Raw genomic sequence first — 14325 nt, 5'->3', positions numbered from 1 at the left:
ACACGCCCAGCATACTGCCGTACGTCCAGCTCCATCGCGCGCCTATTGCTCCAGCCTCAGCTTGCGCCAAGTGCTCTTCCACGCGCGCTTGCTGCTCTTGCCTAGCAGCTGTCCAGGTCGAGTCCTGCACCAGGCTTCCATCCGCGCATGTCTACTGCTCCAGGCCACAATGCATGAATGCCCAGTGCCTTAGTGCCCACACCAGGCTTGCTGCTAAAGGCTCCTTACTGCATTGCTGCTTCCACATGCACCATCTGTCCAAGCACCTAGCCATTTTGCACGCCAAGCCCTTAAGCCAAGCCTTCCAAACCTTCTTTTAAATTTCCATCTTTTTCTTCATAATTATTATTTTTATTTTTAAGAGTTATTATATTTTTACAAAAAAAAAGGTGATAAGACCTAATTTTCTCTTAATTTTTAAATTTTTTTTCAATTAGTTAATTTTTCAATTCATTAAATTATTAATAATTTTTATTAAATTTTTCAGAAAATAATTTTTCCATCTTATGATCAGGTGAAACATGCCTTGCAAGAGAACTCGTGCTTTCGCTCAAATTGATGAAACACAAAACAAGTTCCACTGTGAAGAGGCCAAAGTGAGATACGAAAGTATCTTCAAGAATCAACAGATGCATCCAGTGAAAGGCTTTACATTAAAGGAAAGCAACTACAGAGACTTTATGGCACGTATTCGTCAAGTTGCTGAAACCCTCAATTGGGAACTGTTTTGTGAAAAGAGACCTAGTGTGGATGATGAGCTAGTTCATGACTTCTATGCGAATTTAACTTCAAGTGAGATGACAGAAGCTCCAGTTCACGGAATCAAGGTACCAATAAATTCAAACGCTATTAATGAGTTATTTGAATAACCTGATTTCGAAAACAATGAATATTCCACATTAATGAGCAATATCAAGCCTGAGAATTTGCAAGAAATTCTCGAGGAACTGACAGTTTAGGATTCTATGTGGACTGTGTCAAAACAAGGAATCCACACTTGTCGAAGAGAATATTTTGATGCCACTCGCGAAGGTATGGTTTTACTTCATTCGATTCAGCCTTATGCCTAGCTCACATGGGATTACAATCTCGTTAGAGAGAATGGTATTATTGTACTCGATCCTAACTGGTAAGACCATTGATGTGGGAAAGATCATCTTGAGGGAAATACGGAATTGTGCCATTTAACGCTCTGGCCCTGCTCACTTCCCATTTACAATAACAATTCTATACTTGAAACCTGAAATCTTGCAAATGTAAAGAAGACAGGGTATAGCCAAGGCACAATCACAGATTAGGGCATCTACCGAGTAGTTGGAGACTCAGTTCTATAGCAATGAGTTGAAGGAAGTGACGAACCTGAGGACCTTGATGAAGAAGAACATCCCACGATGCAATCGTTTGAAGTCCCTAATAAGGTAGAATCAGTGGAGCCAGAAGCTAAACTTGATGCTGAAACTTCAATGTTTAGAGCTCAACCGCCTAGCCCAGACCTTTAAGATGAGCTATCAAAATTGATGGACTTAATGCAACATATGCAATGGCAGAAACAAGCCTACTAGAGATACTGAAAAATAAGGGATGGCTTGATAAGAAGTGCTTTTAAGAAAATATACAATGACCCGTTTATTTTTGTGCCTGAGTTCCTATATTTCATATTCAAACCATGGAGTCCATTATAAAAGAAGGAACGAAGTGATTCATGCAAAGACAATAATGATGGAGTAAAATATGAGTCCAATTCGGAAGGATCTGCAAATAAATAAAATGGAGGGATCTTGACTTTTCTTTATTTTTGTTCGTAGATTATTTCTAGGATTAAGTTTAATTAGGAATTTTTATTTTTGCATAATAAAACAAGAGATGGAAATTATGAGTAATATGAACAAGTCACAAAATATAAAGTGTGGCAATAGATATATACATGCTAGGATTGGATTCAGAGAGAGCTTGGTACTTAAGCAGTCAAATTGACTCACCTCCTCTTTTCTGGAATCCTACCTGGTGTATAGTATTTATTCACTTTAAACTATGAGAACATTGTTCATTTTAAGTTTAGGGACCGAAATTTCCACTCAGAATAAAATTTTTCTTTTAATTATGATTAGGATATATTTTGTTCAAAAATTTGAATTTTGTTAAGTATGCTAAACTTGAGTATGAATAAATTCTATTATTTCAATAAATTATTATGTTAGCTTAATAATGACATGAACGTATTTTTAATAAAGCATGCAAATTCGTACCATAATTTTTTTTAGTTCTTTAGAAAAGTTAGGTATGCATGAAAGTTTAAGTCTTTAGAATTGACTTAGTAGTTTCTTGAGGCGAAATCTTAGGGAGCATGGAGCTTTGGAAATGATTTAGGCAACTATTGTTTGGACCGTTTGAGCCTTTCAAGCCCATCATGGTAAATTTTATCCTTTGAAACCCAACTTTGAGACTATATGGTCTAATTTTATTTCGACCCTTCCAATATTTAGCCCTTACTTTTTGTTTAATGATCTTAAAATTGTCCCAAACACTAGACTCAGTACTATTCAAAATGTTCTTCGAAAATAAGTTTGGGGGAGTTGAAAAGAAGTATCAAATGCTCGAGAATTGCAGTACACAAAGTAAGTGCTTGTGTTATTTTTTTAAAAAAGAAAAGAGCACATGTATTTGAAAGAGATGTACAAAAGAGCATATGAAAGTCAAGTTGGTGTATCGAAGGTAAAAGTTCTGAAGGTTCGATTGATGCTGAGTCTAGGGTTTTAAGCCAAAATTTATCCATCTTTCACCTACCCCTAGCCTAGCCACGTTACAACCTTGATAAAGACCTATTGATTCAAAGTCCTAATGCTACCTACATTAGTGGAGAGAAATTGCTACGATCAACATATGAAGACATAAGCTAAGCTTAATGATTGCAGCTTAGTCTTGAATAAAGGAATAAAAATCAAATTGGTAAGGGTTAACATGTCTTTGTTACAAAATCATTTAGTCTAAAATTTTCTATTACAATAAGTTGTTGAATCTAATTTGAACGTTATACTTAAGTAGCATAACTATCATATTTCTTGTTTTTAAGCATGAGTATATCAAATTCATAATTTTAGGGAGAATGTTGTTCTAAAGGAGTTTTTCAAAAGTGTTTCTGATAAATTCTTTTCAAAATTTATGCATTACTCGGGACGAGCAATGAATTAAGTTGGGGGTGTGGAAACACAAAAATTTATATGCATTTTCATACCCATTTTTACTTAAATTCGTGCAAATCCGGTTAAATTCTTGTTGAAAAAATACTTAAATATTATAAAATAATTAAATTGTGTTAAAAATATGAACATGGTGAATTTTAGTTAATTTTATACTTAATTTTGATTAATTTTGACTATTTTCGATAGATTCTCACAAAGGGCGAAAATTGGCTCGGCTGACACTGCTGAAAGCACAAAACTGAGAAGCAATTTGAAGTATCGAGGCACATTAATTTCCAGCCTAAGATGGTCCACAAATGTGTATTAATTCATAACTTAATTAATTTCAATTTATTCCCCATTTAATTTGGGTTAAATAAATTATTTTTAATTAATTATGAAGAAAGGGTCCAGTTGAACCGCACTGGTCGAACCAAATTGAGTGAACCAAACCAGCCACTAATTGGGCAGCCAGAACCGTCCATATGCTGACCCAAATCATCATTTTAGCTGATTAAATATTCTTGCAAAAAGGCCCTTGAAAGACTTCCAAATTGCATTCAAACCCCACCTTTAATTATGGCTTTGTAGATTTGCCCCAGGCTATTTTTAGCAAAGTTGAAAGTCTCAACTTTTTCCCAGTAGATGGCCGACCATAGGGGGCTCTTTGGCTGCTGGAATTTGCTATTTTTAGCAGCCACAATCAGCTATAAAAATGACCCCTTGCTGATAATTCAAACCACCCCCTAATCCCATAACATTCTCTCATTCTCTCTTCTCCTCTCTCACTTTTCTCTCTATTTTTTTCCATCCCCTTTCCCTTTTTGTTCAAGTGTGGATTTCTTCTCTTGGGAAAGAGGCTCTCATCGGCCATTTTGGAGCAGCAATTAGGTGTTCATAAGCTACCTTGATAGCCAAGGGCAACGAAGAACGAAGAACAGAGCAATTAGTCAAGCCACGGAGAAACACCGGATTTGCTTCTTGTTCCCTATCTCTTTAATTTTTGTTGTTGTTTTGACGAACATGTTTATGAATATTTATGCTATTGAAATAGTTATTTTAATCAATTTAGCTTAAATTAAGTTTGTGTTGGGTTGATTATATTATGCTTGCTTGAATTGTTAAAATGATGTTTATGTTGTTTTAGGCCTCGGTAAATTGCTTGGTTAAGTAAAATCATGCCTAAGTTATTTTTGCAATATAATTGTTAAATAACTAATGAATTAATTATTAAATCATATAGAAATTAGAATTAATAGACACAATGCTTAATTAGTGCATGTTTATTCTTCTAAGGTAGCTGAAGTTTAAATTAGCATTGTATTCGGCAATACATATGCCTTGCATAACTTGCAAGATTTTTGTGATTAAATTGTTTCAAGGTTGAAATACCCTATTACCTCACTTAATCTTTTATATGCTTGTGAAGATTAATTAACCGCTTGGATTGGCATTGAAAAATGTTCAAGAGATTGATTAATTTAATAAGTAGTATGAGCAGTAGTTAGCAAATTACCGAGTTGCCGTGAATTTATTCGTAGCAATATAAACAAAAGTTTAATAATTCTAAGTTAAAGAAATGTAATTAATCCAACACAAGTATCTTGATTAAATCTTATTTGAAATCGTGCATTAGAACTCCTTTGTTTTATTTTAATTATTTACTTAGTTTTTAAATAGTTTTTGACCATCTTTTAAAAAAAATATTTATATCTCACCAAAGTGTTTTATAATTAATTATAAAAAAATTATTTTTACCGTCCCTATGGGTACGATAACTCGACATTTACTTGCCACTTTATTACTTGTTGCGATTGTGTACACTTGCACATTTTCCGTCGTTCCAGAGCCCAATACCATTGAAACTGAAAATGAGCAAGCTGATGCTCAAGAATCAAAGGAAGTTCAACCGAGCGTTGAAATTCCAGTTTCACAAGAACCAGAATTTACAAAACCCGACAAGGTAATTTCAGAACCAGCTAATTTTGATCAACTAACAACCCCGTCAAATGCTGAATTGCCACAGAAGATGAATCAACCAGTTCCAATAAAGAAACCACCACCACCCTACCCTCAAAGACTTCAAAAGCAGAAGCAGGATATTCAATTCAAGAAGTTCCTAAACGCACTCAAGCAACTTCATATCGACATCCCGTTGGTTGAAGCACTTGAGCAAATGCCGAACTATGTAAATTCATGAAGTATATCCTATCCAAAAAACGATGACTCGGAGAATTTGAGACGGTAGCTCTGACGAAGGAATGCAGTGCATATCTTTAAGACAAACTACCCCCAAAATTGAAAGATCCTGGATGTTTTACCATACCTTGCAACATTGGAGCAACATATTGTGGTAAGGTACTATGTGACTTGGGTACGAGTATCAACTTGATGCCTATGTTAATATTTAGAAAGTTGGGGATAGGTGAAGTTAGACCTACTACGGTTACACTTTAATTAGCAGATCGATCCTTAGCACATCTAGAAGGAAAAATCAGGGACGTATTGGTACGTGTAGATAAATTTATCTTCCTTACTGATTTTGTTATTCTAGACTTTGAAGCAGACAAAGAAATGCCAATTATCTTAAAAAGACCGTTTTTAGCGACCGGAAGAACCCTTATTGATATGCAGAAATGCGAGCTTACTATGCATGTTTAGGATGATCAGGTAACATTTAACATTTTTAAGTCTATGTGATTTCCTGACACAATTGATGATTGTTCTACAGTATCTGATTTAGAAGATTTAATAGTGGAGAAGGAGCTCAACTATGTGGAGGATCCGTTGGAACAAATTTTGACATCAGATCCTCTGAATGATAAAGAGGAGGATGAGTACTTAGCTTTGTTAGAAGCTAATCAAAGGGGATTTATTTCGTAATCTTGCTTTGAATTTGTAGAGTTAGAGGAAAGGAATTATGCCCAATCAAAAGCGCCAATTGAGGAGCCACCTAAATTAGAACTCAAGGTACAACCTTCACATCTAAAATATGTTTATTTAGGTAACTCTTCTACACTGCCTGTGATTGTTTCAGCAAAATTAACTACTAAGCAAAAAGAGAAACTCATCTTCGTGTTGAAACAATTCAAAAGGGCTATCGGATGGACCATAGTCGTTATCCGCGGTATTAGCCCATCGGTATACATGCACAAGATCATACTAGAAGATGGTGAGAAAGGGACGATCGATGGAAAATGGAGACTAAACCCCATCATGAAGGACGTAGTAAAGAAAGAAATCATTAAGTGGTTAGATGCGGGTAAAATTTACCCCATCTTAGATAGTTCATAGGTAAGTCCGGTCTAGTGCATGCAGAAGAAAGGAGGTATCATAGTCATTAAAAAGGAGAATAACGAGTTGATACTAGCTAGAACGGTTACGGGATGGAGAATTTGCATCGATTATCAGAAGGTGAACAAGGCGACTAGGAAAGATCACTTTTATTTGCCCTTTTTGGACCAGATGCTGGATAGACTTGTGGGGTGAGACTACTACTATTTTCTCGATTGATACTCGGGGTACAATCAGATTACAGTAGCACCAGAAGATCAACACAAGACAACATTCACCTGCTCGTATGGTACATTTGCATTTAGACGTATGCCATTTGGTTTATGTAATGCACCTGCTACATTTCAAAGATGTATGATGTCTATTTTTACTGACATGGTTGAGAAGTATTTGGAAGTTTTTATGGATGATTTTTCAGTATTTGGAGATACGTATGACGATTGCCTAGCCAATCTAGCTAAGGTACTAAGGCGATGCTACGAAACAAACCTAGTACTCAAATGGGAAAAGTGCTATTTCATGGTACGAAAAGGGATTGTTCTAGGGCATCGGATAACTAGACATGGAATCGAAGTAGATAAAACAAAGGTAGATGTTATTGAGAAAATCCCACCTCCAACATCTGTAAAATGTGTTAGGAGCTTTTTGGGCCACGCCGGTTTCTATCGAGGATTCGTCAAGGACTTCTCCAAAATTGCTAAACCCTTATGAAAATTATTGGAGAAGGACTTGACGTTCAAGTTTGATGAGGAATGCTTAAAGGCTTTCAAAGGTTTGAAGAGTCGATTAGTTACGGCACCCATAATAGTCACACCAGACTGGGATCTGCCATTCGAATTAATGTGTGACACGAGTGACTTTGCGATAGGAGCCATTATGGGCTAGCGAAGGAACAAAGTTTTTCATCCCATTTACTGTGCAAGTCAAACTCTGACAGGAGCTCAACTGAATTATACGGTAATAGAAAAAGAGTTACTTGCTATTGTGTTTGCTTTTGACAAGTTTCGATCTTATCTTGTAGGTACCAAAGTGACTATCTTTACGGACCACTTGACAATTAAGTACTTACTCTCTAAGAAAGATGTTAAGCCAAGGTTGATCTGATGGGTACATCTACTTCAAGAGTTCGATCTAAAAATTCAAGATCGAAAGGGAATGAAAAATCAAGTTGTAGATCACTTGTCCAGATTGGAGCCGCAAGAAGGGAACTCTCCTCTTATACCAATTCAAGAAATATTTCTAGATGAACACATACTAAAGGTAAATAATGTCCATAATACCCCTTGTTTTGCTGATATTGCTAACTATTTAGCTTGTGGTTTGATGTCGATTGATAAGACGTAACATCAAAGGAAAATGTTTCTTCACGATGTGAAGTACTATTTTTGGGAAGAACCATACTTGTTCAAGAAGTGTGCAGATCAAATGATCAGGAGATATGTTGTAGAAGATGAAGTACAAAAGATTCTATACCATTGTCACTCAGCTCCAACTGAGGGACACTTCGGAGGTACTCGTAATACGGCCAAGTATTGCAAGCCGGATTCTTTTGGCCAACACTATTCAAGGATGCGTACGCTTATGTAAAGAGTTGTGATCGATGTCAAAGGGTCAGAAATGTCTCTAGTAGAAATGAGATGCCTCAAACAAACATCATTGAGGTAGAATTATTCGATGTTTGGGGCATTGACTTCCTCGGTCCTTTCCCTCCATCTGTTGGTCACAAGTACATCTTGGTAGCTGTAGACTACGTGTCTAAGTGGGTCGAGGCTGAAGCTTATCCAACAAACGATGCTAGGGTTGTAATAAAGTTTGTGCAGAAACATGTGTTCACAAGGTTTAGAACCCCAAGAGCTATTATCAGCGATGAAGGGTCCCATTTTGTGAACAAGTGGTTGAAATGGTTGTTAGATAAACATGAAGTGAAACACAAGGTCGCTACAGCTTACCAATCGTAGATGAACGGGCAAGCTGAGCTGACAAATAAGGAGATCAGACATGCTTGAGAAGGTAGTTTGCCCGAACTGACGAGATTGGTCCAAAAGACTGGATGATGCTTTATGGGCTTACAGGACAACATACAAGACGCCTTTAGGGATGTCACCCTACAAGTTGGTCTTTGGGAAAGCTTGTCATCTACCCTTAGAGTTAGAACACAAAGCTTACTGGGCCCTTCGACAACTCAACTTGGATCTTAAGCTTGCTAAAGAGAAACGGATGCTCCAACTCAATTAGCTAGAGGAATTCCTAACATTCTCGTACGAATATGACAAACTACTCAAGGAGAGACCTAATAAATGGCATGACAAGTACATTCAAGTTCGAGAGTTTGAAGCAAGTCAGCAAGTCTTGTTATTTAATTCTAGATTAAAGTTCTTTCTAGGTAAACTAAAATCATGTTGGTCCGGTCCATTTACGATTCATCGCGTCTATCCATACGGAGTTGTTGAACTCCAAAGTAAGGGAGGTAATTTTCAAGTTAATGCTCAGCGTCTGAAACATTATTGGGGAGATAAGATTGAACGAAATCAAATTTTGTTCATTCTATCAGATGTTTAAATTTTCTTATTTTCCTTTTTAATAAATTATTTAGGGTATATTTTTGAGATTAGTATGTTTAAATCAATTCTGTCTAGGAGATTGGAAATTAAGTAGGACCGCTTGTGACCCCTCTAATTTTTCCTGGGAATTGATTTTAACATAATTTTTCGAGAAATTATTCCCTAAATAGAAAAAAAAAATTTAGTTTTTCAAATAAAGAGGTCAATATTGACCTAAGTTTTAAATTTCAACTCAATTTCAAATTTTCATTAAGTCTAGGGACTTTGTTGAATTATTTTCAAAATTTGGTTGCTCTTTTCGTAAATAGTAAAAACTAGATGCCTTTTTTTTGTAAATATTTTCAAAAGGCTTCTAGAATAAATGTTTTTAATTCAAAAAAAAAGAAAGAAAGATGATAATTATTAATATATAATTATATCCATTATAATATATTTAATTATTATCAACTTTATATATAGTTAGGATTAGTGCTAATTTCATCATATTTTATTTGATAAGTTTTTAATAATAATAAAATGATAATCTTTAATATATAATTATAACTATTATAATTTATATATTAATTTTTATCAATTTAGCATACAATTAGGATTAGTTTTAATCATATTTCAGTTTTATTTAAATAAATTAATAGCATTAATAATCTAATATGCATATATTTAATTATTAATTGTTGTTAACTTGGATCAGGATTAGAACTTAGACTTTTTAATTATTAAATTTCTCTAAGAATTCTACTTTAAGTCCTATTCCTTTCATTATAAATACTACCTTCTCCATTCATTCATCACTAAAAATCCCAAACACCAAAACCTTTAAAGTGCCGGAAGCCCCTAGCCTAGCAGCCATTCGGCCAGCAAGCACCCAGCAGCCCAGCTCCATCGCACATGCCAAGCACACCTACCCCCATTGCGCTTGCATTGTGTGCCCGATCCTGCTCCAGCACCTGTGCACGTCCAGCTCCAGAACTCACCAAGCCCGCACCTTGGCGCTGCATCTGCTCCAGCTGCAGCATGCGCGCACCTAAGCTGTTGCCCACTCAGCTTTGCGGCCTGCTGCCCGTGCAGCTCATCGCACCAAGCTATGCCGCTTGTTGCTCCTGCTCGACAAGTCTGCTTGCTGTCCGGCACTTGTGTGGCACCCAGCTACACCAATCCCCTTAGCCGAAATCTTTCAACCCACCTTAAATTGACCTATTTTGTTTATTAATTATTTTTAGGAGTTCTGAGTTTTATAAAAAAAAGGTGGTAAGACAATTTGTTTTCTCCCAAATTTTAATTTTATTCAATTATTTAATATTTCAGTTTACTGAATTATTAATAAATTTTGTGAATTAAATTTTTGAGAAAATAAATTTTCCCATCTTTTGTTCAGGTTAATCATTCCTCACAAGAGAACTTGTGCTTGTGCCCAAATTGATGAAACACAAAACAAATTCCATTATGAGGAAGCCAAAGCAAGATACGAGAGTATCTTCAAAAGTCAACAGATGCATCCAGACAAAGGCTTCACTTTGAAAGAGAGCAACTACAAACACTTTATGGCACACATTCGTTAAGTTGCTGAAGCCCTCAATTAGGAATTGATTTGTGAAAAGAGGCCTAGTGTGGATGATGATCTAGTTGGTGAATTCTACGTGAATTTAACCTCAAGCGATTTGACAGAAGTTCCAGTTCGCGGAATCAAGGTGCCAATAAGTTCAAATGCTATTAATGAGTTCTTTGAATTACCTGATTTCAAAAACGATGAATATTCTTCTTTGATGAGTAGCGTCAAGCCTAAAAATTTGCAAGAAATTCTAAGGAACTTAGAGTTCTAGGTTCTAAGTGGACTATGTCAAAGCAAGGAATCCACACTTGTCGAAGAGAATCTTTGACACCCCTTGCAAAGGTATGGTTCTCTTTCATCCGTTTCAGCCTTATGTCTAGTTCGCATGGGACTACAATCTCATTAGAGCGAATGGTCTTATTATATTCGATTTTAACTGGAAAGACCATTGATGTGGGAAAAATCATCCTACGAGAGATGAGGAACTGTGCCACTAGACGTTCTGGCCCCGCTTACTTCCCCTTTACGATAACAATTTTGTGCTTAAGAGCTGAGATTCTTGCAAATGTAAAGAAGACAGGGGATAGCCAGAGCACAATCACAGTTTCGGACCTCTACCGAGTAGCTGGAGATTTTGTTCTACAGCAGCGAGTTGAAGAAAGTGTGGATCCCGATGAAGAGGAAGAAGATCCCACAGAGATCGAGCCAATACAATCGGTCGAAGTCCCTGATAAGGTGGAACCAATAGAACTAGAAATTGAGCCCGAAAACAAAACTTCAATATTTAGAGCTCAACCGCCTAGCCCAGATCTTCGAGATGAACTGTTAAAGTTGATGGACATAATGCAACATATGCAATGGAAGCAACAAGCTTACTGGAGATACTTAAAAATAAGGGATGACTCGATGAGAAATGCTCTTAAGAAAATTTACAATGACCCATTTATTTTTGTGCCTGAATTTCCAGATTTTATATTTGAACCATGGAGTCCATTATCGAAGAAGGAGCGAAGCAATTCACCAAAGGCGATAGTGATGGAGCAAAAGATGATTCAAATTCAGAAGGGTCTGTAAATAAATAAAGGGGGATCTTGACTTTATTTTATTTCTGTTCTTAGGTCATTTTAAGATTAAGTTAATTAGGATTTTTTTTATTTTAAATTAAGAGAGGAAAATCACTAATAAAATATGAGCAAGTCACGGAGTATAAAGTGTGGCAATGGGTATATAAATGTCTAGGATTGGGTTTAGAAAAGAGCTTGATACTTAAGTAGTCAAATTGACTCACCTCCTCTTTTCTAGAATCCTACCTAGTGTATAGTATCTATTCACTTTAAACAATGAGGATATTATTCATTTTAAGTTGAGGGGACCGAAAATTTGAATTATTTCCACTCAGAATAAATTTTTCTGCTAATTATGATTAGGATATATTTTGTTCAATAATTTGAAATTTTGTTAAGTATGTTAAACTTTAGTATGCATAAAGTTCTATTATTTTAATGTTGTTATGTTAGCTTAGTAATGATATAAATGAATTTTTAATAAAGCATGCAAATCACACCATAAAATTTTAGTTCCTTACGAAAGTTAGGAATGCATGAAAGTTTAAGTCTTTATAATTGACTTAGTAGTTTCTTAAGGCGAAATCCTAGGAAGTATGGAATGTTGGAAATGATTTAGGAAACTTTTGTTTGGACCGTTTGAGCCTTTCAAGCCAACCATGATGAATTTTTTATCCTTTGAAACCCAACTTTGAGACTATATGGCTGAATTTTATTTGAACCCTTGCAAATTTAGCCATTACTTCTCTTAACTATCTCAAAATTGTCCCAAACACTAGTCTCGGTACTATTCCAAGTTTTCGTTGAAAATAAGTTTGGGGGAGTTGAAAAGAAGTATAAAATGCTCTTAAAATTGTGGTACATTTAGGAAAATTCTCGTGTAGATTGAAAAAAAACATATATACCTAAAAGAGAATGTACAAAAGAGCATATGAAAGAAAAGAAAGTTGGTGTATTGAAGGTGATTATTTCGAAGGTCCGATACAAGCTGAATCTAGGGTTTAAAAGCCTAAAATTATCTATCTTTTACCAAACCTTAAGCCCAGCCACATTACAACCTTGTTAAAGACCTATTGATTCAAAAGTTCCAATGCTACCTACATTAGTGGAGAGAAATTGCTATGTACAACATATGAAGACATAAGTTAAACTTAATAATTGCAGCTTAACCTTGAATAAAGGGAATAAAATCACATTGGTAAGGTTTAAAATGACTTTATTAGGAAGCATTTAGTCTAATGTCTGGTATCATAACAGTTTTTGAGATTAATTTGAATAAAATGTATACTTAAGTAGCATAACTATCAAATTTCTTGTTTTTGAGCATAAGTATATTAAATTCATAATATTGTGGAAAATGTTGCTCTGAAAGAGTTTTTCAAAGGTGTTTCCGAGAAATTCTTTTCAAATTTTGTGCATTACGTGGGACGATCAATGAATTAAGTTTGGGGGTGTAGAAACACGAAAATTTACTCATTTTTACATACCCTTTTTAGCATAAAAACATACTGTTTCAATTAAATTCTAGTCGAAAAATAATTAATTTTTATAAAATAATTAAATTATACTTAAAACATGAACATGATTAATTTTATTTAATTTTATAATTAATTTTGAGTAATTTTGGTTATTTCCGACAAAATTGCGCAAAGGGCGAAAAATGGCTCGGCAGACACTGCTTGAAGCACAAAACCGAGAAGCAATTTGAAGTATCAAGGTGAATTAATTTCCAGCCTAAGACGGTCCAATTATGTGTATTAATTCATAATATAATTAATTTTAATTTATACCTAATTTAATTTGAGCTAAATAAATTAATATTAATTAATTATAGAAAAAGTGGTCTAGTTGAACCGAACTGATTGAAGTGAACCAGGCAAAGATTGGGCAGCCCAAAACAGGCCATAAGCTGACCTAAATCAGCTTATTCGCTGATTAATTAATCTTGCAAAGAAGCCCTTGAAGTCTTGTCAAACTTGCATTCAAACCCCTCCACAATTGGTGGATTTTTGGATTTGCCCCAAGTCATTTTTAGCAAAGTTGAAAGCATCAACTTTGCCACATAGGTGGCCGGCCAAGGGGTGACTCTTTCGATGCTATTTTTAGCAAATTTCAACTGCCACCCTAAGCTATAAAAGCCCCCCTTGGCTGATCATTCAAGGCATCTCATTCATTCCTTATTCATTTCACAACACTTCTCTCCTCTCTCATTCTTTTTCTCTCATTTTTCCATTTCAATTCCCTTGCTCTTGTGCCGATTTCTTCTTCAGCAATTTTGGAGCAGAAATTGAGTGTTCATCGAAGCCTTGATCGGTGAGGACAACAAGAAGGAAGAACGGGGCAACTAAGTCAAGCCTCAGAAAACCACCGGATTTGATTCTTGTTCCCTATCTCTTTAATTTTTGTTGTTGTTATGATGAACATATCTATGAGTATTCATGTTGTTGGAATGATTAATTTAATCAGCTTAGCATGAATTTAATTCGTGTTGGGTTGATTGCATTTCATCTTCTTAAATTTTTAAAATTGTGTTTATGTTGTTATAGGCCTCGGTAAAATGCTTGATTAAGTAAAATCATGCCTAAGTTATTCTTGCGTTACAACTGTGAGGTAACTAATGAATTAATTATTTAAACGGATTGAAATTGTAATTAATTGACACAGTACTTGATCAGTGC

The sequence above is a fragment of the Gossypium hirsutum genome, chromosome A03, assembly GCF_007990345.1.
Source record: "Gossypium hirsutum isolate 1008001.06 chromosome A03, Gossypium_hirsutum_v2.1, whole genome shotgun sequence".
NCBI classification, from domain to species: Eukaryota; Viridiplantae; Streptophyta; class Magnoliopsida; order Malvales; family Malvaceae; genus Gossypium; species Gossypium hirsutum.
The sequence above is the reverse complement of the archived record's forward strand: the minus strand, read 5'-3'. Positions refer to the sequence as shown.